Genomic DNA, 22507 nt, shown 5'->3' on the forward strand with positions numbered 1-22507 from the left:
TATGTTGTTTCATTAGCCCTGTAGTTATAACAATTAAATATATATCTCCGCTTTCAGATTCATAAAACAAAATTTAGTCTTCTGGAGTATCTTGACAGAGCATCCAGGGCTTCACTGGAAGTTATTTCCAGACCTGAGTTAATGTTTTTAGCTAGAGTTAAACATAATCTGTAGTGCTATGGGATTTATTGACATGCATGCTTTACTGGATTAACCTTTTGGTGGGCCCTAGGCAAACAAACTCATGGGTCCCAGGCCAGTTGGGATCTCCCTCCCCATATAGGCAAGGCCACCCTCAGGAAGCGAGGCTCAGAGCCACTCAGAACCACAGCAGCAAGGCTGGCAGAGGGGAGGGGAAGGGAAAGGAAGGGAGAAAAATAATGAATATATAAATATCAGTAGGCAAAGTGAAAAAACCAAGATATGGAGAATTTCTGGGTAGAGAAAAGGATCATAAAGGAGAAAAGGAAATACCAATAAAAGCATTATTGAATGGTTACCATGTTCATACTGGGGTAACTGGTCCTACAAGCTGATCTTGAATTTGTCAGGTACCCAGAGCTTACACTACCATTCTTTAAAACTTCAAGATTCTGTTACTTTGAAATAATATACTAGAAATTCAGTGTTTGCTTGAGCTATCTTACAATGCTGGTCTTAGACTTTAAAGAGTACAAAGCCTTGCCAATGGTGGATTTCTCGTTTTCTTCATCAATGAATTCTGTATTTGCTGATCTTGAATCCTCAGCTGCAAAATGTCCAGTCTAAACCTGTGTATGTGAATGCGAATATGTGTCTCTGAATTAGGATTGTCAATTGCTTACCTTCTGGAAAAATGTTTTATCCTTGAAATAGGAACAAAATACTTTGCCTCATATGTAGCATGTTTCAGGACAATTATCTTTGTGCTTTGGTTTTGCATCCATAGCATATTTTGTCCACTAAGGGTCAAATTTTCAAGCTGAGAGCACTCAGAATTCTATAGATTTTTGAAAGAGCTCAGCACCTAATTATACATATAAAAAAGTTACAGATTTTCAAATCACTTCAGCATGCAAAGCCACTTATTTTAGCAGTAAAATGGGATCTAGGCTCTGATTGTGGGTACTACCTATTTGAGGCACATCTATCTTCAGGTGAAAGATTTGTTTTCCTACCTACCATCCTGGAGTGAGTTGCAAACACTCCTAATACTTTATTCATGCCCGATTCCTTGGTTTCTCATAAGCCTCCAACATTTCACACACTCTTACATGTCATTGGAATTCCATTTTTCTCAATTTAGTTTTTCAGCTTGCTGATCCAGATAAGTAATGTTGTAATATCTGCTATTTTACTTACTAAGCCATGTAAGTCAATTAAAGCACAAATCTTTGTTTTAAGTCTCAGATATATGAAATTGTTATTAGGATACTAGCTTTCAAGTACCCAGTGACTTCAGGTGCCCAGCTCAGTGCTAAAAAGGAGGCTAGTCTTCACAAGATGGGTGCACAGAACCTTTTGAAATTCAGCCCAAATAAAGCTTTTGCAAGTTGGGAAGGCAAAAGTTGAGGCACCCAATTTCACTAGTTATATCTGAAAATCTTGGTGTAAATGTCTTGTATTATGCTGAACCAGAAATGTGTTGTGTTACACTGAACCTACATCACTAAGTACATCATACATGTCTCAATGGATCAGAGCATGTTAGCATGTCACTGCGTAAGCTAATGTCACTATTCCCTGAAGGCTGCCAAATAATTTCTAGGCTTTGGAACTGGCATTTAGCAGACATGTACTCTTTACCTGTGATATATTTTAATCAAATTTAGCAAGACATGCATGCCTAATTTTGTTTCATTGTTGCATCTTCTTTTATAATATGATCACTTTATTCATTGTGTTAAGTGGTGACAGATGAAAATAAAAGCTGAGATTTGCAACCATCTAATTTCAACTGACTCATTCTAGTATCTTCTTGTTAGTTTGTTCACCATTTGGATAGCATATCCTCTGGAGTTGAGTGTTTTCTTAATTTATTTCAACATAATTTTTGTTTTCCAGGAATTGGTAATCTAGTATTTCAATATATAGGTGCCTAACATTAGCTTCCTAAATCCATATTTAGGTATCTAAATAGAAGTAGCTCTTATTCTGATTAGTAGGTAAGCAAAATTGTAACAATTCTGCAGCTTTAAAAGCCTTTTTTAAAGTCTCTCCCATAACTCAACAATGGTTCTGAAATTTTCCTTCAGCTTTCTGACACAGTTCAATTCTGGGTTGAGACTAAGAATGACACGTTATTCCCACAGGTGAATTATTCTGAAAGTTAGGAGTAACAAGGCAATTATAGAACACACTGTATGTATGGAAATTTAAGTACAGTGTTCTCATTAGACCACCTTTTGATTATGTGCAGGCAAAGAATATACGGACAAGTACGTGCTCATATCAGATGCGTTTGCTGGTAAGTTGCTCATGTTATCTTGTTTTAAAAGTCTATGCATACAATACAGCAATCAATGCTATTACAAAATATGCACTTTAACAGTATTTAGGACTTGTAATGTTTAGTGAGTTCCATAAGTATGACAACCAATGCTTTAATATTTTGTGATACAGTATTGCATTGATTTCCTTTATGTAGTTTTCTTCCCATTTATTGTGCTTGTCAATCTATTACAAATTCTTTGCCATTTAAGTCTGAGTCTTTTTATGATTTCTTACTTCTTTCCTGTCACTCCAGGCATTTATCTGTCATCTCTTTCCCTTCCCTTCCAAGTGAAGCCAGAGTAAACAAAGAACTTTTTTTTCAGGCCATAAAGGCTTTGCAAAATGGCTGAATGACAAAGTAATGAACACTCTTTGTGACTGGAGTCATAACACAAGTATTTATTGCTAAGCAACACATTGATGACAATGAGTTTTGCCAAATGCAGATGGTGAGTAGGTTTGCTGAAAAAATGAAATAATTCTAATATAAATCTTTAAAATGAGTTTTAATATAATAGATCCAAATCTCATTCAAATGGTCAGAATGAATGGCTTCATGGAGAGGAAAGAGGAAAAAAGGTTAATTTAATAATAGTTTCTGTATAATTATTCTGTTCTTTATGCAGCTCCTCTCAGGTGAGATTAACCATAGTTACACCTATTAAAAATCACAGCAAGTGAATTCTTAGAAGAAAAACTGAAAAGCTTCTCAACATAGCAGTACCCTTAAAGATACTGCTGAGAATGAGGTAAGATCACAATTCACAATATTTAGTTTGGGGTCTTTGTTTTAAGCAAAACATGTAATTAAACCATGCCTTGGTTTCTCATGAAAGCAAAAGACTCAGTGTCTTGTTCAGTGAATACCAACAGTGCCGTTATTTATCCGACGCAGTTTTGCCAGAACACCTCACTGACTATGACTGATATCCCAGTGCTGAGCACAGATTGATGATCCTGTTGCTGCAAAGCTGTGCCAAATCATGTAGACTGTTTATACCCTGGGAATATGCACACCAAATTCGTTCAGTCTGTGTTTGGGCCCCAGTCTACTACGGTGAAAAACAAATCCATTCATCTGCTCCAAATGCGTCACTGAAAACTATTTGACTAGCTGATTCCTTACACAGAATTTATTACCAAAACTAGGATAAACACACTAGAAGCTGGTTTTAAAAACAAATTTTCCCTGTTTCCAAGTGACATGAATAAAAGCAGACCCCCAAGCCTAAGGCTTGAGAGAGCCTTCATCATTGCAGAGTTTGATCTTAAAAACATAAAAGGCTACCAACCTGTTCTTAAAGCTTTCCCAGATGGTATTGCACTGTTACAGAACATAAGCTGCCTACCAGGACCTCTATTCTGGCTAATGATGGAAAAAAGAATTCCAATCAAAAAACTGTCCTGTACATAGCAGAATAATAGTGTTGGTTTTGGCAAGTCATTACACTGCTTTCTTGTATCTGCCTGAATAATATAATGCGTATGTGAGGAGTTAAATTGCTCTATGTCCTGGATGAAAGAGAAATTACCCAGGTTATATAAATTTATTCACTTTATATTATCTATTTGACTTCCAGGCCAGATCTGGCCCACGAAGTGATCAGATCAGGTCAACAAATCCTGGACATCTGCAGGGATTTGGTGATAGGGGAAATCTGTGACAATTCTGTGGGACATTGGCACTGCAGAAGGAAGTAGCATGGAGGGGAGCGAAAGTGCCAGTAGCATTGCAGTGGTGAGGGAAGCCACAGTCGTGGCACCAGCCAGGTTAGAAACAGCAGCCCACCACTCCAAAATATTGTCAATGCCTGATCTATGGTAATTGGTGGTTTACCCTGAGTTCACCAGAAGTTGAGAGGGTAGAGTTTGTACCCTTTACGTTATCCATGACAATAGATTATTTTAAAAAAATTATTGAAACAGTTCCTCCAACATACTAATCAACTATGTGAATTGATAGTAAGTAGCTAGGGATCAGCGTTGCCAACCCAAGAAATTATTTTTTTACTGGCAGTCTACAAACTTTTTACTGACACACAAACTTTTTTTACTGATACATGTTTTTACTGTCAGTAAAAAAAGAAATGTCTAGTGGCATTTCTGCAGCAATGACTGCAGGAATGGTTTTATACCCTGCTGTCCCTACTCCCCCTATAACCTGGTATCTTCACTTGAGGGACTCTGAAGTACCCTGGGTCTGGCAGCTCAGGGCCTCAGTCAATGGAGTTCATAGTCTCCTTGCAGTGGCTGCTGCTGTGAAGCATCCCTACTTACAGAAAGTGCTATGGAGGGCTCTGAAAGCCTGTGTCCCAAAAGAAGGCACTGCAGAGAATGAAGCAAGTATCTGGGTCTTCTGACAATCTATTGGCTGAGTAGGTGAGCGAGTGCTTCATTCATTCCCTTTCTTCTTCCCTGATCCCAATATTGGGTTAGGTACCACTGTTTTTGGACATCAGTTGCTCACAAATTATTCACTTAGTTCAGTATGAGTTATTTTTGCTGCATAGTCACATGGTAGTTTCCTGATTGAATGCCTACAAGTTTAAATAGGAAAACAATTTCAGGTACATTGAAAATATGCATTGAATAATAGAGCTGTGCAAAGCTTTGGGTGCTGATTCGATTCAGAGGAGATTCAGCCTAATTCAGTGGTGAAATCTCCAAATCCGAATCAAATCAGGGGACCAATAAAAAGGTTTGAATCCATTTGAAGATCTCAGAATCTTTGGAAAAGATTTGGAGAACTTTGATGATTCATGCAGTCCCCACCAGCTGCAGCAGGGAGATAGAGCCAGACTCCATGCCAGTAAGTAGGGGGCAGGGGAGGGGGAGGCTGGAGGAAAGGGGAGGGGACCATGGAGGGACCCCTGCCAGGCCCCACCCCCTACCTGTTTCCCCAGAGCCCCCAACCACCACCCACTCTCCCAGCTCCCCCCCATGGCTGCCCTGCCTGCCCCAGCTCCAGATGCTTTAAAAAAAAGCCCCCATTCATTGGGTGCTGCCTGGCGGGGGGGGCAATCCCCACTGCCCCCCACTGCCACACATTGCATGGGGACAGTGCCACAAGCCTTCCCCCACTCTCCCAGCCCCCCCACAGCTGTCCTGCCCACCCCAGCTCCAGCCCCTTAAGAACCCCCCTAAAATCCCCCCTGGATTCACTGGCTCCTGCAGTGGCCTTGGAGCCTTGAGGGGCTTGTAGCATAGACTCCCATGCAGCAGGGGACAGTGGGGCTCACTCCCCATATAGCAGGAACTGATGAGCTCAAGTGGAGGGTTTTTTTAAAGTGCCAGAGCTGAGGTGGGTGGGGCAGCCATGGAGAGGGCTGGGACAGTGTGGGGGCATCAGGGGGCTCATTCAGAGTTTCCCCCATGCAGCATTGGGCAATGGGGGTCAGCAGGGGTTGGCCCCTGCCTGGCAGCACCCAGCGAGAAGGGGCTTTTTTTTAAAGTGCCAGGAGCTGGGGCTGGGTGGGGCAGCCATTCCTGGGCTGAAAGAGTGGGCATGGGATGAGACCGTGTGATTTGGAGATTCGGAGATTTGGCAACAGCTGAATCTCTGAATCAGATTTGGCTGAAGTGATTCAAGACAGTGATTTGAATCCCCAAATCAAATCACTGTCCCCTGAATAGGCTAAATTTGAATCCAAAGTGAATACTAACTGCTTCTTACAGGCCTATTGAATAGAGCAATTGGGAATCCATTTCTTGAACTTGTAGGGTTCACAAATCTTTTTTTATGGACACAGTCATACAATATTTGTGAAAAAATAAACATTGCAATCTGTCTAATACAAGAATATTGAATTTGATCTGTTTACTCACAGATATCTTTGCAAATCCCCACTCCTCCCCCCACACTTTTCTCAGCCGGCTATGTTCAAAATGGTCTGTTTCTGATCACTAGGCATATACACATATACACAAAGACACAGAATTCTGTTGTTCCATGTCTTTAACTCACTGCTGAAATATCAGGCACTCATGTCATTTATTTTTAAAAGTTATTAACACAATCAGTTAAGATGAAAAGAAAAATATGAAAACTTGTCAAGACTACTGGAAATGGAAATCAGCATTATTTTAAAGACTCAGCTATGATAAAGGCATATTTCAAAGAGTAGTACTTTAGATTTACTACTTAGAAAAATCTCCTGTTGACAGCAGCTGGATTCTGATGTATCTCTGAAGCAGGCATAGCATGGACAGTAGCACTATAAGCTTTTCAGTCCCATCAAAGTGTTTTACTCTTGAGCTGATCAGACCACCTCTAGAGGTGAGAAAATGTTTCTGTGTGCAAGTCCACTCTGCTGTCAGACTTTCTGCTGAGACAGGCAACCTGGGCTCAAATTAGCATCAGTTGTGATGGTAGGATGTTAAATATTCATTGGAGCAGGGATTTGAACCTCTTTTCCCCACAGACCAGGTGAGTGGCCTAACAATAGGGTTATAGAGTCTCGCTCACTTTCTGGCTCACTGACTCTAGGTTATTTAAACAAAGTTGAACAACATTAGCAAAAGTTGTGAGACCCACCCCAGAATAACCAGTGGCCTCATGGTAAGGTATTTGGATATGTCCTTACATTAAATCAGGCAGGGGAGAGATTTGAAGATGGGTCTCCTATATCCCAGATGAATGCTCCAACCACTAGGCTGCACAACCTCTAGAGGGAGTTTATTCCACAGTCTGGACACCCTGATTGTGAAGGAGCTTTTCCTGGTATTAAGCTTGAAGCAGCCTTCCAGGAGTTTGTATCCATTGGTTCTGTTCTTCCCCAAGGGTGCCCTAGTGAACAGTTGCTCACCAAACTCCTGATGCACTCCTCTGAGATAGCGGTAAGCTGCTATCAAGTCCATAGGCAACTGGTAGGAGGAACATGGGGGTGCATGTGTCCCCCCCCCGATGGGGCCAGTGCCTCCCCCTGATGCCTGACACTGACACTGTTGGCAGGGCTGTTGTCCTCCCTGACAGGGCCGCCACCATTGGCAGCTTCTGTGGGTGCCCCCCCAGATTCAGGAGGCACCAGTCACTCATGATCGAGTCCCTTCTCAACCTTCTCTTCTTTAGGCTAAAGAAGACCAGGTCCTTCAGGCTTTCCTCATATGACTTGCCTTGCCCTGATCAGATGGGTGGCAGACGTAAGCCTTTTCCAACAAGGACAATGACACTGATATTTTTCTAGGTTTCTTCTGTTGGATTTCCATACAGTCACTTTAATTACTTTTTTTTTTAAATCTCTCCCAATTTAGTTTCTTTCAGCTAATGGTAACGCAATATTTTAAAAAAGCATTAGTATTCATGAAAATACTGAAGAACATGCTTGTCTTACTAAGGTTGGTATAATTAAGTGCTGCTTTTAATAGAGAAGAATTTAACCATTTTCTTGCATGCTTCCCTGAACTATGGCCTTTTTGATGCTGATTCCCTTTACTTCATTTCTATTGCTTTCCCACTTAGGATTGTAAGACTTTCTAGCACACATCCTAACTTCTGGGTTAGGCTTCATTTCAATCTGTGTCTTACCAGACTCATACCCATGTTTCTTGAAGGCAACACCTAAGACTTCATTTTCCAGGAACATGTAAAATGGATACTCATGCCTCATACACTATTATTTAATGCATCATGATTTAATCACTTCTCAGCCACTTTTCCAATTTGACAAAGCACTGATTACTTAGAAGTAGACTGTATAACCTTTGCAGATGGATGAAGACTGGTTCCTATAGATCAGGGGCAGGCAATTATTTAGGGCGGAGCACCACTTACTGAGTTTTGGCAAGCCATCGAGGGCTGCATGACAGGCAGGCAGGGGCAGTTAAATATTAATTTTCTTAATTTTGGGGTGGCCCTGCGGACAGATAGAATGGCTTGACAGGCCACATCTGGCCCCCAGTCTGCATTTGCCCAACCCTGCTATAGATAGTTCCATTTAAGCTACTGGTATGCTTACACAAATAAATTGTCTACCATCTGACTGTTAAAGAGAAAGTGCAAAAATATCCTGGTCTTGCTTTTCAACTAACTCCAAAATAATTTTCATTCCTATTTTTTACAAGTATGTTGAGGTTGAAAAATGCTTGTAGCATATTAATTTAATATATAAAAGTACAAAATAAAAGGTGACAGTTGAGTAGAAATGAATGAACAAGTTGGAATAAAATCACATTTTTCATGATTATCCAAAATATACCCAAATTCTAGACCCTATAAGTTTGACTGCCTCTAATTACCATCTCAATATAAACTATATCATAGCTTAAGCAACATAAACCATATGAGAAAGTTCTTTGCCTTCTCCACAGCTATGCCTCCCTGGAAAGTTATTGCTAAGCACATTCTGAAAATGAAAGCAGCCCTCTCATTGTAAGATAGTCTGGAAAATTCAAAAGAGTTTAAACAGCAGCTTTTAAGAAATTCCCTAGTGTAGACTAACAGCACTTTATTATAGTACATTTATAGGAACCAAACCATATTAAAATGCATTAAATTGCTATAGAAAGCTGTAATCCCTAGTAAAGTTGTGCATGTTACTGGCAGGCTGCCTGTATTGCAGAAGTGCTACATAGTGTTACCATTCTTGTGTGAATGGATACACAAGTGAATTCCAGCAAGAGTATGTTCTTCAGGTGGGAGCTAAAAGGACATCCCAAGCTAGTATGTGTGGTACAATATACACTACCATGACACAAAACAACAATATTTTATTCTCACCGTAAACCTAGAGGAATCCTTTCAGAACATGGCATTCGGTTGCTTTTGAATGAGTCCCGAGTAAGCTTTCAGTTGGGCTTGGTTTCTAAATGCAATCCTTTAAGCAATTCAAGACAAGCCAAATTAAAGTGTATTGGCTCTCAGATGTGCTGCATTTTGTATCATTTGATAATTCACTAACAAATTCATTGCTTGCCTTTCTAAGGGGATGAAGGGAATAATGGGCCTCCAAGGAAACATCTTTAAGAACAAACGTTTTTTCTCAATGTTCACTTAGAGAAGGCAACAGTGAAAACAAAGCGGAAGCAGGTGGCATTTTATTACGGAAAAATGTCTCTCTTGGAATTTTGTTAAGTAAAACTGGATAAATCAGACAATGTTTGTCCTAGATGATTTATCTTTGCTATAATGCTCTGTGAGCTCTAGGATTTGTTACTATGAAAGGTTTTGTGAAAGACAGGAGTAAAGAATATTTTTCCAACTGAAAATCATTCTAAACCAATGCTCTCTGATGTGAAATGACACTCAACATGAATCAATCGCAAAGAATATTTCCATCTCCTCTTTTAGGGAACGTTACCTGACATATCCGTGATAACCAAATGTTAAAAAGGATGAACAGAAGCAAAAGAATCATTATTTATCCAAGTCTTCAAGGACCTTGAATAATAAAACACTAACACTTTGTTAAAATAAAATGTTCCATCTCTGAAACAAGTTCATCCAAATCCACAGCAAGTATAAAAAAAATCACAGTTCAATTGACGTACTAAAGTGTGAGGTAAATAGAGTGGCCAGAAAGTAAAGAAATAGTAGCACACTGAAAAAGATCACACTAATCAACAGATCTGCCCTCTAAACAAGATACATTAGCCATTATTATCTTTATTATGAAAGCAGTTCTAGTATATCATCCAAAATTTTTGTCTCCTTTTTTTCTTGTTACATTCCGTGGGTAAATCGTCTTTAAAAATGAGTTTGCCATGTTTTCACATGAACATTCCTGTGTTTCGTTTAGAAACAATGCCATTAGACGGAGAATCCAAATACCTTGGTAAGTGCCCCTTTAGGAATGTCATTATGGCCTCATGAAGGTTGAGGTCAATTACTGAAGGTCCCAGTTTCTGTACTTTCTATATTTGTGCTCTTTGTTGGATAAAGGCAAGCAGGATGATAAAGAGATAAGCCAGAAAGCTTCCATTGTGGAAAGTTCCAGACATAATAAGAGCTCATTATCCAACAAATCATGCTTGAATAGTTATTTTCCCCTGTATAAAACTCAATAAGGTGGTATTAAAACAATCTTCAAGTAAACAAGTCAGTATCCTAATATTCTAGTGAAGAATATCATCCAATCTGACCTTCCTTTAACAAGACTTAAAAGACAGAAGCTGAAAATTGATGATGATATAAAAGCCATAAAATGTCACTAAATTCCCAATGCAAAAATTCAGAAACTCTATTAACAATAGAATTTATTCAGTGAAATAGTTTCAGTAACACATTCACTGAATTGAGTACCTGCTAACACTTAAACACCTCAGTAAAACAAGCATAAAATACATGACAGAAAGTACACAGTTTACATCGAAAGCTATTACAGCAAAATAGTTGCTTCTATACTGACTTGGAATTGCCTCACCTAATCAGAGCATAGCAGCTTGCTGCCGTGTTATTGGCTGAGGGGAATATGGTTTACATAATCCTCCTATTATTACTGAATGTTTTATTCAGACTGCTACCCAGGAAATGTCCATTTGCCTCCCTAAATAAGGTTACTTTACTATCAAAATCATTAAAATCTATCAGCTTCCTTATTATAGGTGTTAATTACAATGAGATACATCCAAATATACATAAATGGCATGGAGAGAGGTTAGATTGCATTAAAAATAGCCACCCGATCTAACTTAGTTCACCCACGTGTGGCTGTTACCCTTAGATCCGTAGTTAGGTCCATATAAGTTCAAACAGTACAGAAGTCCCAGGAAAGTTAGATTGGTCAAAAAATGGCTGACCCCATTAAATGTAATGGTACCTTTGAGTTACGCTAAATTAAATTGGGCATGAGTAGACAGAGCTAACTAAACTTCTGTACATGTTCTAAGATCAGCCTTGGGGCTAGGAAAGCCCAGGTGGCTACTAGCCCTGGGGTAGTGCTTTTCCTACCTCCCTTAGTACCAAGTTATTTCCACCCCCCCCAGCCCATCTCCTCACACCCAGATGGACAACCTGCCCCTCAAACCAGCCCCCCACACCCCCCAAACACTCCTGGAACCTGCCAAAACCCCTAACCCCACAAGCCACACCCAGTGCCAGTTTTAAAGGCATTTGCCAATCAAAGTAAGTCAGAGTGGAAGGTGTAAGGAGGAGTGGCAGGATTGGAGGTATTGGTTCCCTGGCAAGGTTGTTCAGCTGGGAGTGGAGGAGTTAGCAGGGGTATAAAAATAGCCCCTGGTCAGGAGGAAGAGACCCTCCCATCCCACCAACTTTCCCACAAAGCCACCAGCCCCACCCAACTTCCCCCACCCTCACTCTGACTTACTTCAATCAGGCTCCCTGGACAAGTGAACAACATTAAAATTGGCCCCAGGAACAGTTTGCAGGTTCGGGGGTGCTTCAGCAGCATTGGAGGGAGGGGCCTGGCAGTATTCTGGGGGCTGGCAAGATCAAAGAGCATTGCTGATCTGGCCAAACCCCACAATTCCCCCAAGCCACCTGCGGAGACCCCAATCCTTTTGCAGACTGTGATAGCCCTGCAACCCCCCACTACCCCCCTGATCCCCTCAAGTCCCATTGCAGACCCCACTAGCCCACCAACCCCCTCAAGCTCTCCCTGTGAACCCTACTACTTGCTCATTCCTCCCAGGCCCCCCGGTAGCCCCTCCCTCTACCCTGACTTAGCTTAGTTCTGTCTTAATAATTGGCACTTATCCAATTACTAAGTTAGATCAGGGGCCATTTTTAACACAACCTAATAATCCCCCCAAACTTCTGGCAGTAATGTCTGTATACAGCCAAAGGCTAGGGTGTCATAGGCCTCTTTCTCCCCATGTATGTTGGAGTCAAACCAGCCCTGCAAATTTTCAACAAAGTCAGGCCAGTAGCAATAGGGTTGCAGAGTGGTTTTCTAGTCATGTGATCCACCAAAGCATCAAAAATGCATTCCACTGTACTCAGTGCTTCCTCAACTAGTCATAAATTCACAGGTTTTAAACTCAGAAAGGACCATCATGGGTCATACAATCTGACATCCATCATAACATCTGCCATAAAGTTGTCACCCAGCAAATCCCATATCAAGCCTAAGACTTCTGGGTCAGCTTAATATATCCTTGAGAAAGTTATCCAGTCTTGATTTAAAGACTAAGTGTTAAAGAATCTACCATGTCTATAGTTATTCTACTACTTAATTACCTCAGCTATTAAACATTGTCCCTTATTTTCCATTCTGAATGTAGCTAATTTCAGTTTCTAACTCTCTGATCTTATGACTTACATCATAAATTAGAGAGCCCCCTACAATTTTTTTCATGTAGAATAATCGAATCACCTCCTTTTTGAACTGTAGACAGAAGAAACAGATAATGTATTCCAACAATGGTCTCACTAAACAGTACAAAAGCAATGCCACCTCCCTGAATTGTGTCCCAAAAACATGTTAGCTCTCTTTTCTACACTCTCACACTGGAAGTACTGTTTGTGTATTCCTGCATTCTAGCATACAGTTCCTTATCCAAGAAGTGTGTTCTATGTTTGTGTTGCCATATGGCTTTACAGGAAGGCTTCTATAGTACTTTCATGCCTCTTCCACTGAGGGATTTCTCCCCCATAATGAAACAAAATGTATTGACATTATTACCCCTAATATAACACTTACTTACATATTTGTTATTTCTCCAGGGGTATGAAAAGCTGTGTAGCAGCTATTGAACCAGTGTAGGGGAAGAAAGATATATTTATCCCAGGATTGTATCAGAATCAGAAGACCCGTCATTAAATCCCATGTCTTGTCTATTAACTATTGGTTCAACTATGGCATTACTCTTCAGAAAGAGGTAGGTAGAGTGTGGTAGATAGCCATGTTAATCTTAAGTCAGGCTAGATATGCACCTTATCGACTACATAAGATATAGAGAGCATAAGCTTAAATGATGTTCCATCACTGACCTCTGAGTAGCTGTTCTCAGGCAGCAAAATTTTAAAAACTAGTTTGAACAGGAAACTGAAGAACAAGAAATCATCCACAGACTGAACTGTGTTAAGCTACTCACCTTCACCATCTGCTGTAAAGCTGGCAGGTCAGTCAGTAATACCAAAGTCCTCGACTTCAGGAAAGCTGACTTTGACAAGCTAAGGAGGCTTGTCAAAGAGGCTCTAAAAGGCCACAACCCAATGGAGAGGGGAGTTCAGGATGAATGGTTGCTCCTCAAGGGAGCAATCCTGGATGCACAAGCAAAGTCCATCCCATCTGTCCAGGGGAGCTAGGACGGGACTTACCGGCGATGGCGGAGAAACCCGCACAGCACGTCTGCCACTTGTTTATACCGACGCGGCCAGAAGATGATGTCATCGCGAGCAAGTGGCTGGCGGGGATAAATGCGGCCATGGGAAAAAGGCGGGTGGAGGCAGAGGAACCAGGATCAGGTCCCGCAGCAAGAGGGGTAGAAAGCCTTAGAGTGGGACAAGCTGCAAACCCCTCAGCCAGAGGGGCAGAAAGCCCCAGAGCGGGACAGGTGGCAGATTCCCCAATAGGAGGGGCAGAGAGCTCCAGAGCAGAGCAGACAGCAGCTTCCCCAGTGAGAGGGTCAGAGAGCCCCAGAGAGGAGCCACAACCCACTCAGCCAGAGGAGAGAATAGCTGCAATGGCCAGCTGCAGGGCATCGAGTAAGCAGGAGCAGGCAAGAAGGCCAGAGATGGACCACAAGGACAGAGAAGCCAGCGACATGGGATTTCCGGATTTTGGCCCCAAGCCTGCGAGACTCACAGGTCGAGTGCCAGGGTGGTGGTGCGGGGACACGACCCTGCCAGAGGGAGCCAGGGCCCAGAAGAGCCCTGAGAGGGTGCATTCGGGCAGAGGTCACCACCAGCCAGCTGTGGTCAGAAACCTATAGGGGTACTGGAGAGATTGATTGACAGATATTGCCCAAGGGGACCCAGGGAGATCCAAATAGGAGGCCCCAGCCAGTAAGGGGCTGTGGGGCCAAGCTTTAAGTTGTTTGCAGGGTTTTTTTTCCAGTTAAAGAGGTACCCCAGCAGGAATAGCCGAGGGGGCACATTCGGGGAGATAGTCAAAGATACTTTAGTGGAGCCCTACCTGTGCTGGGACCCAGTGTCGGGTTAAACAGGATATGGGGAAGTAGAGGACAAGGCAGGCCGGCACACGAGCAATCCTATAAGGGCAGGTCAGGCCAAGGGGAGTTGCCAGCCCATCCACAGGAGGTCAGTCCCACAAAAGAGGCGGGAGCACTAGAGGTGGCGTGAGACCGGGGTGCAGGGGTGGCGGAGCCCCACAAAGTGACTGCCAAGGGATCCCGGGCTGCAGAGCACCCACGAACTGTCCTTAACTGAACCTAACAGCAAGTCATGGCGGGCGAGAACTAAGGTGGGGACTGGACATTAAGGGACCTACTCCGAACCCGTAGCGATCCGGGGTGATCAGTGGCGTTCCCTCTACCGAAGGCGAACCACCTACAGGGAGGGCCCTAGTCCAGCGGTCACACCATCAAGGGGAAAAGAAGCAAAAGGGCACAGTGGCCCCCTTGGCTCTCCAGGGAACTGGCAGACCTCCTGCATCTTAAAAGGAAGACCTACAAAGTTTAGAGGACTGGAACCGCCACCAAGGAGGAATACTTTGCTCTGGTCCAGACCTGCAGAGAGCTAATCAGGAAAGCCAAGGCTGTGATGGAACTCCAGCTAGCTACAAATATCAAGGACAATAAAAAGTCCTTTTTTAGATATGTGGGGAGTTGGAGGAAAAGCAAGGGCAACATTGGACCCCTACTAAACCAGATGGGCAACTGACAGCTGATGCCCAGGAAAAAGCAAACTTGCTAAATGGGTACTTTGCATCAGTTTTTCACCAGTCCCATGGGACTCTGCTGCCCACTATGGGTCAGGGAGGTCCAGGTGAGGGAGGTTCCTTGCCTTCCATCGAAGCTGACCTCATGAAGGAACACCTTGACAGGCTGGATACCTTCAAGTCAGCCGGCCCTGATGGGATACACCAAAGGGTACTCAGGGAGCTGATGAGCATCATAGCTCAGCCCCTGGCATGGATCTTTGAGAGCTCTTGGCACTCTGGTGAAGTGCCTGATGATTGGAAGAGGTACAATGTCGTGCCTATCTTCAGGAAAGGGAGGAAAGTAGATCTGGCTAACTACAGGCCCATCAGCCTGACCTCTATCCTGAGGAAAGTCTTGGAAAAGATTATCAAAGGAGGCCATCCTTAACAGACTAGCTGAAGGCAATATCCTGAGGGATACCCAGCACAGGTCTGTTGCGAGTAGGTCCTGCTTGACCAACTCACTTCCTTTTATGACCAGGTGACTTATCACCTGGACAAGGGGGAAGAGATGGATGTTGTATATCTTGACTTTAAAAAAGCCTTTGATCTGTTATCCCATGATTAACTCTTGGCTAAATTGGCTAACTGTGGCTGCAACCTCACCATGATCTGCTGGCTGGGGAATTGGCTCCGTGATAGGACCCAGAGGGTGGTAGTTGATGGGACCCAATCGTCTTGGTGTGCTGTGACCAGTGGGGTCCCTCAAGGCTCTGTCCTAGGGCCTATACTGTTTAATATCTTCATCAATTATGTGGACATTGGTGTCAGAAGCAGACTGGCCAAGTCTGCCAATGGCACCAAACTCTGTGGTAAAACATCCACACCTGAGGACAGGAGGGTGATTCAGGCAGATCTTGACAGGCTCATGAAATGGGTGGATGAGAACCTGATGGTGTTTAACACCGAAAAATAAAAGGTTCTCCACCTTGAAAGGAAAAACCTGCAGCTTGCTTATAGGCTTGGTGGTTCTACACTGGTTAGCACTACAGATGAAATGGATTTGGGGGTCATGACTGACCACAAGATGAACATGAGCCTTCAGTGTGATGCTGTGGCTAGTAAAGCAAGCAAAACGTTGGCTTGCATCCATAGATGCTTCTCAAGCAAATCCCCAAGGCGTCATTCTTCCATTGTACTCAGCCTCAGTGAGGCTGCAGCTGGAGTACTGTGTCCAGTTTGGGGCTCCACAATTCAAAAAGGATGTGGAGAAGTTTGACAGGTGCAGAGGAGACCCACACGCATGATCAGAGGTCAGGAAAACAGGCCTTATGATGAGAGGATGAGAGCCATGGGGCTCCTCAGCCTGGAAAAGCGCAGGCTCAGGGGTGATCTGGTGGCCACCTATAAATTTATCAGGGGTGCTCATTGGGATCTGGGGGAACATCTGTTCACCAGAGCACCCCAAGGAATGACAAGATCAAATGGTCACAAACTCCGCCGTGACCGATTCAGGCTGGACATAAGAAAGAACTTCTTCACTGTCCAGGGGGCTGGACTCGATGATCCTCCAGGATCCCTTCCAGCCAAAATGTCTGTGAAATCTCTGAAATCTGTGAAGCATGGTTGAAACAGGGACTATGCATTCCTATCCCATTATCTGAATTCATTTTTCTTATCCCTTTTATGCATTCTGTGCTTGTTTGCCACTCACAATGCTGCCCCTCCTTCTCCCTTCCTCTCCCTCCTCCCTTTACACCTTGCATATTCAAATCACTCACTCCACTTTATATACCATCCTATGCTTGTCAGTTCACAGCATTTAATGAAGTGAGCTCCAGTTTCCAAAAGCTTATGCTCTATTTATGTCTTCTTAGTCAGTTTATAACCAGAAGTTATAGACTAGACATGGGATTTAATGGATGAAATCCTATGAGGGGTGTTCTAATTCTAATGAAATACTGGGAGAAATATGTCTTTCTTTCCCTATTCTGGTCTGTATCTTATTTAATCTATTCTTCAGAAAGACATCCAATCTTGACTTATATTAGATTCCATCTGAAGAGGAACTGGGGTCAGTTATGCACTGCATTCAGTGTAGTTAGTATTTCTCCTCATTTAATTTTAAATGTTGTATTTGGGGTGATAAAGTAGAAATAGTAACAGGAGCATGCTTCATCTGTATACTGCTAAAGGATAGGGTGCCAGTAGATGGCACTCAAGGATATGTAGCAGAGTTCTTGGCTTTTGTGAGAACAATTAAAATATTGTACATTGCATATGGCTTCCTCTGAGGAGGCCTCTTTATTTATGTCAATCATCAAGCAAAAGGAAGCTTTTTTGAGGGAGAGGAAATTACCAAAAATATTTCAGAAGCAGCAAAGAGAGAAGGGTTAAGAAAGGAGAGAGTATAGTGAGGAGGGAGCATGAAAAGCTATTTGAAAATTCCCTATTTTATAAAAAATATAACTATATACTTCTGAGCTATAGGAATACTCAGATACCAGCAAAAAAATTGTAGTTCTGAAGCTAGGAATGGATTTCTCCATGGTAAATTCACACAGAATCATGGAAACAAGATACCATCAGATAAAGCCATGGTGTTTTCCATTTAGCCAGTACTTTTTCAAACCTTTCCCAAAACAACTGGAAAAGCTGACCAAATGAGTGCATGAAACATCTGCTTTTGAGCTCTGATAAAACATGTACCCTTATTCAGCAACAGCACACCTCAGTTTTGCTGCCTAATTCCTGCATTTTATACATCTGATAACTATATTTTTCACTATTGATAAGAACTCTTTGATTTTGTTAAATAAACATGGGCCTGTATAGACAGTCATCAAGCCTAGTCTATACAGGGTCTTTCAAAAAATGAATCTACATTACCTTTAAAAGTAGATTAAACCCTATGTAGACTCTATCATTCAGAATTAAATTGGTCTTAATCTGATTTAGTAGCCCTAAATGGTTCAGGTGTAAAGAAGAGTTACGTAAATTAGGGATAGTTTAATTCTTTATGAAAGTGTCTATACAGAATTTTAATAAGCTTTAACTATCCCACTTTGCAGTCACACTTTTAGGTAATTCAGATTAATCTTGAGGATTTTGTTCAAATAGCTCTCAGAAGGAAGTTAGTACCTCACCAACATTTGGAGTGCTTGGATAGAAACTATTAATATGAAGCTATATAAATAGGAAGGAAGGTGTTGGACAATATACCTAAAAAATCTCATGTACAAATCTGTTGTCTGAATCCAGAAATATATATATATTGAGGTCAGTAATAGACTGCTGTCATTTTTTAGTTTAAAAAAGATTGGATCACCTGCTGAAGTGAGTTCCTTGAAGGCAGTCATTTAGCCTCTGTAAGACCTAGCTCCTAGCAGAACCAAGGTTTCAAGACTCCAATAACTTTACATTTGTGGGCCTGATTAGCTGTCAGGTGTACCAATGCACATAACTCCCATTTGTTTCAATGTGGGTCATGTGTACAACAGGCTATTTATACCTCTATATATCTATATTTCATAACTGTAAACATGCACATTCTCTATATCATTTCTCTATAACATTAACAATATAGATATTGTTAATAATTATCCAATTATCAAAGCAAAATATACTTTCTGCTATTTAGTGTTAGTTTAGTGTTAGTTTGATTTGTGCAGTTTTCTCAGTTTAGGGTAAAGAAAGTGATTTAACATTTTTGCTTTCCTTCCATGTCAGCTTCTAATTAACTTCATTCCCTGTTATATAATAACATAATATTTGGACTGCAAACCAGATTGTGCCCAGAAACTCAGATGTAGAGAAAATACAAGGAGCCTACCTCACCTCTGTACAGCAGCTAGGGGTTGCAGTCCAGACTGCAGTTCTCCCCAGGCAGTCTGTTCAGGGTAGACAGTAATAGGATGCTCTTTGTATTTCTCCTTACACTTTCAACTGCCACAGTTGTGCTGACCATGTACTGCCCCTTTGCAACTAAAGCCAAGGAAATATCAGCTGCTCAATGAAGAGGATGATGTATCCCTGACAGTCGGTGTAGTAACCATCATGCTCCCTCTGTGGGCAGAGCACTGTGAGAGGAATACTGTCATAGTTGTTATTAGGAGCTGGAAGGGGCATCACATATCATTGGGTCCAGCCCTCTGATCTTTGGATAGAATTGCTCCCAGAACTTCTTTTGGAGCAGTGCAGCCCTGTATGACATGCAGGCTAGGGTTCTGACTAAATTGCCCAAGAACATCCAAAGTAAAAGACTAGTTACATTTAAAACACCACTGAGATCACTTTTTAATCCTGGGAATGTTTCTGTTGCAGTTAGACCTTGTACAAGTTTTATTTCACAATTTTCACGTAGAGATAAAGTGTGACCTGACCATGTTAACAAAACCCTGGAGGACTTGAACAGTTAACTAATGATCATCATAAAAGATAACACGATGATGTAAAAAGGTGGGGACCGTACAGTCTGTTTATACTTCCCATGGAATCTCAGGAGGGGGCTGAGAGCTTTCCATTCAAAAGAAACAGAAGAGAAAATGTCTCTCTCCTGATTTGGCAAAAAAGGTATGCTAGGATGGTACTTACAGGAGCTATCACTTACGGATACTAAGATAAACTGGGTGGTTTCTTGAAGGATGAAACAGCGTATGTGCTACATACTAGTGTATGTTAGTTAGTATTATGGTGCTGTCTCTAGGGTCCCCAGCTGAGTTGACACTTGGGCTCCACTGGATTAGGTGTACATATGAACACATAATAAGACATTGATTTCTTCCTGAAGAGATTACTGTCAACAAATGAGATAGACAAAGGGCAAAAATAATAATGAAAGTAATCTTGTCTTTATGGTTTAGTCTACTGGATCCTAATAACATCACATAAAGGTGACATCTTTGTCTCTCCAGAGCTACCCCATCTCTTGTCTCTCTTCCAACATTAGGCTCATTAAATACATTGCCTGTAGTTTCTTTCTGCATTTCTTCTCTTCCAGTTCCATGGGAGAATACCTCCAGTCCAGCTTCTGTCTCTGGTTCCACTGGAGTGCAAGTCTCACCAGAGTTTCTAATGACCTTTTCCCAGCCAAGGTCATCACTCAACCCTTATCCCCATGGGCCTCTTAGTGGCCCTTGTCATGATCAAACATCCTCTTCTTGTTGAGTTACTCCTTCTTGGCTTCCATTATCCAGTCTTTTAGTAGTTCACCCCAAGGTGACAGACCCACAGGAACAGGAAACATAGCTCTTCTTTCTACTATCTCCTTGATCTTAAGAGGATCCTATTTATCCATATTCTACAATTTGTGAGGTTTTTTCCCCTATATACTTTTTCCATTGAGTTTAGCTAGAGATTAACATACCGTCTCTTGTTTCTGTGCAGTGGCTCATAGATTTCCTGGAATTGTTTCCTTCTTTCCAAATAAAGATGTTGGCTTATCTCTCTAGCATCTTTTACAGGTTCTTCAGCCATCAGATTAAACCCAACGTAGCCAAAATACACCCTCTAGGTTTTTCCACAAAGCTCCTTCACTCCTGCTTTCTCAGTCACTGTGGTCTCCACTGCCTCCTCCCTGTTAATCACCTGGGCTTCAATTTTGACTTGGCCTTCTCTCTAAATCTTGCTATGTCTCTTCTGCATAATTTCTGTAAGACGTCACCATTTCTGCCAATCTGCACAGCTAAATTTTTTCCATGCTCTCCATATTTCATGTCTTACATACTTCGACACAATTCCTATTCCTTTAGGATGCTTTTGCAAAGATTCTTTTCAATACACTACTTGGATCATGTTCCTCTTTCATTGCAGCCCTCCACTGGCTTCCCATTCTTCATTACATCCAAAATAAGCTACTCAAGTTTTAGAACTCTGGCGTGTAGCAAAGAATGCTGTCTGTTATACATGAAGATGTCTGTGAACCCGACTGCAAACTAACATTTTCTTTAACTTACGGGCAGAGACATAGAATCATAGAATCATAGAAGTAGGGTCGGAAGGGACCTTATAGATCTTCAAGTCCAACCCCCTGCCAGGGCAGGAGAAAAAAACTGGGCTCAAATGATCTGAGCTAGGTAGGCATCAAGCCTCCTCTTTTGCTATTTTGTGTCCCATGAGGTAGGGTACACTTAGTGATTTTTTTTTTAATTGCACTTATAAGTAACTTCCTTCACGTCAGTAGATTGTTGGCTTCCAATTCTAGATAGTTTAACCATCCTGTGATGGCTAACTTCTAAATGAACATTTTGTAGACCTTATTATACTTACACAGGCAAGGACAGTAACATGTGTAGGTGGATGAGTGAGGTCTCCTGGTTCTTTCTTTGCTGGTGTCAAACTATTCCACTTTACTTCCTCATCCACATGGGTTTCTTCAATGCTTTTTCCTTATCCATAAGCAAAGGTATTCCTTGTTGCATAGTAAGACTATGTATACCATCTTGGGGTTAGATTGGGCATCTAGGGCCACATTTACATAAGATGCTTACTGCACAGTAACTCATTACTATCACACAGTAGCTCGTTACTATTGTGCAGTAGCATCGCGAGGCACAAACCATGACACAATGCTACTGTGCAGTGGTAACAAACTACTGTCCAGTAGTAACAAATTACTGAGCAGTAACAACTGCACAGTCAGCATCTCGTGTAGATGCAGTTTAGGGTCATCTAGTGCAACCAGCTGCATAAATGATTTGTATCTATCTCAGATATTGAATAGGTATCAAATGTAGCACGTAAGGCATACCTTAATAACTTTCTTCAGGATGTTTGGAAGCTTACTACCAGAGGGTATGCCAAGGAGACTCTCAGTCACCAGTCTGGTGAATTGGTGTGCTCTTTTGTAGCACACTTCAGTTTTACTTAGGTGCACAATCAGACTAAGGTTAGATGCAGATTAGAGCTTCATGTCCTAGAGTTACATGCCCACCATGCAGCAATCATAATGTGTTGGGCCAGGCTAGCCCACAGAGGGCAAAGTCAAGCTTTGCAAAGCTTTTTGAGTAGCTAGCTGCAGAGGAATTCATGGCAGCAAAAGAATCTACAGAGACCAGACTATGCATACTTCTAGACATCATGGCATAGCCTTAGGGATTTGGTGATTACATCCATGCATTTCCCTCTATCTGTTCCCCTTTTTATTTGGAAAAAAAAAATGGTAACTACACAAGATGAGGGGTTCGGAGTGCTTATTATATTGATTCCATGTTTGTAAATGAGTTACTTGTGGGTCAGAGAAAGTCGTGACTTAATAATACCAGGTAAGAAATATTTCAGATATTCATTTCAGTTTGGCATCAAAAGAAAACAATACA

The 22507-nt window shown here is 41.8% G+C and overlaps 1 long non-coding RNA gene across 2 annotated transcripts in view; it reads left to right on the plus strand.

Annotated features, from left to right (window-relative positions):
- Positions 1 to 22507, plus strand: part of LOC149872842 (uncharacterized) — a 67210-nt gene that overhangs the window by 37795 nt on the left and 6908 nt on the right. For both annotated transcript variants that reach the window (XR_016439811.1, XR_016439812.1), the window contains exons 2-4: positions 2399 to 2446; positions 2796 to 2921; positions 3099 to 3221. This is a non-coding gene — a long non-coding RNA (uncharacterized LOC149872842). The remainder of the gene's footprint in view (positions 1 to 2398; positions 2447 to 2795; positions 2922 to 3098; positions 3222 to 22507) is intronic.

The sequence above is a fragment of the Crocodylus siamensis genome, chromosome 1, assembly GCF_052110815.1.
Source record: "Crocodylus siamensis isolate JL-2025a chromosome 1, ASM5211081v1, whole genome shotgun sequence".
In the NCBI taxonomy this organism is placed as follows: Eukaryota; Metazoa; Chordata; order Crocodylia; family Crocodylidae; genus Crocodylus; species Crocodylus siamensis.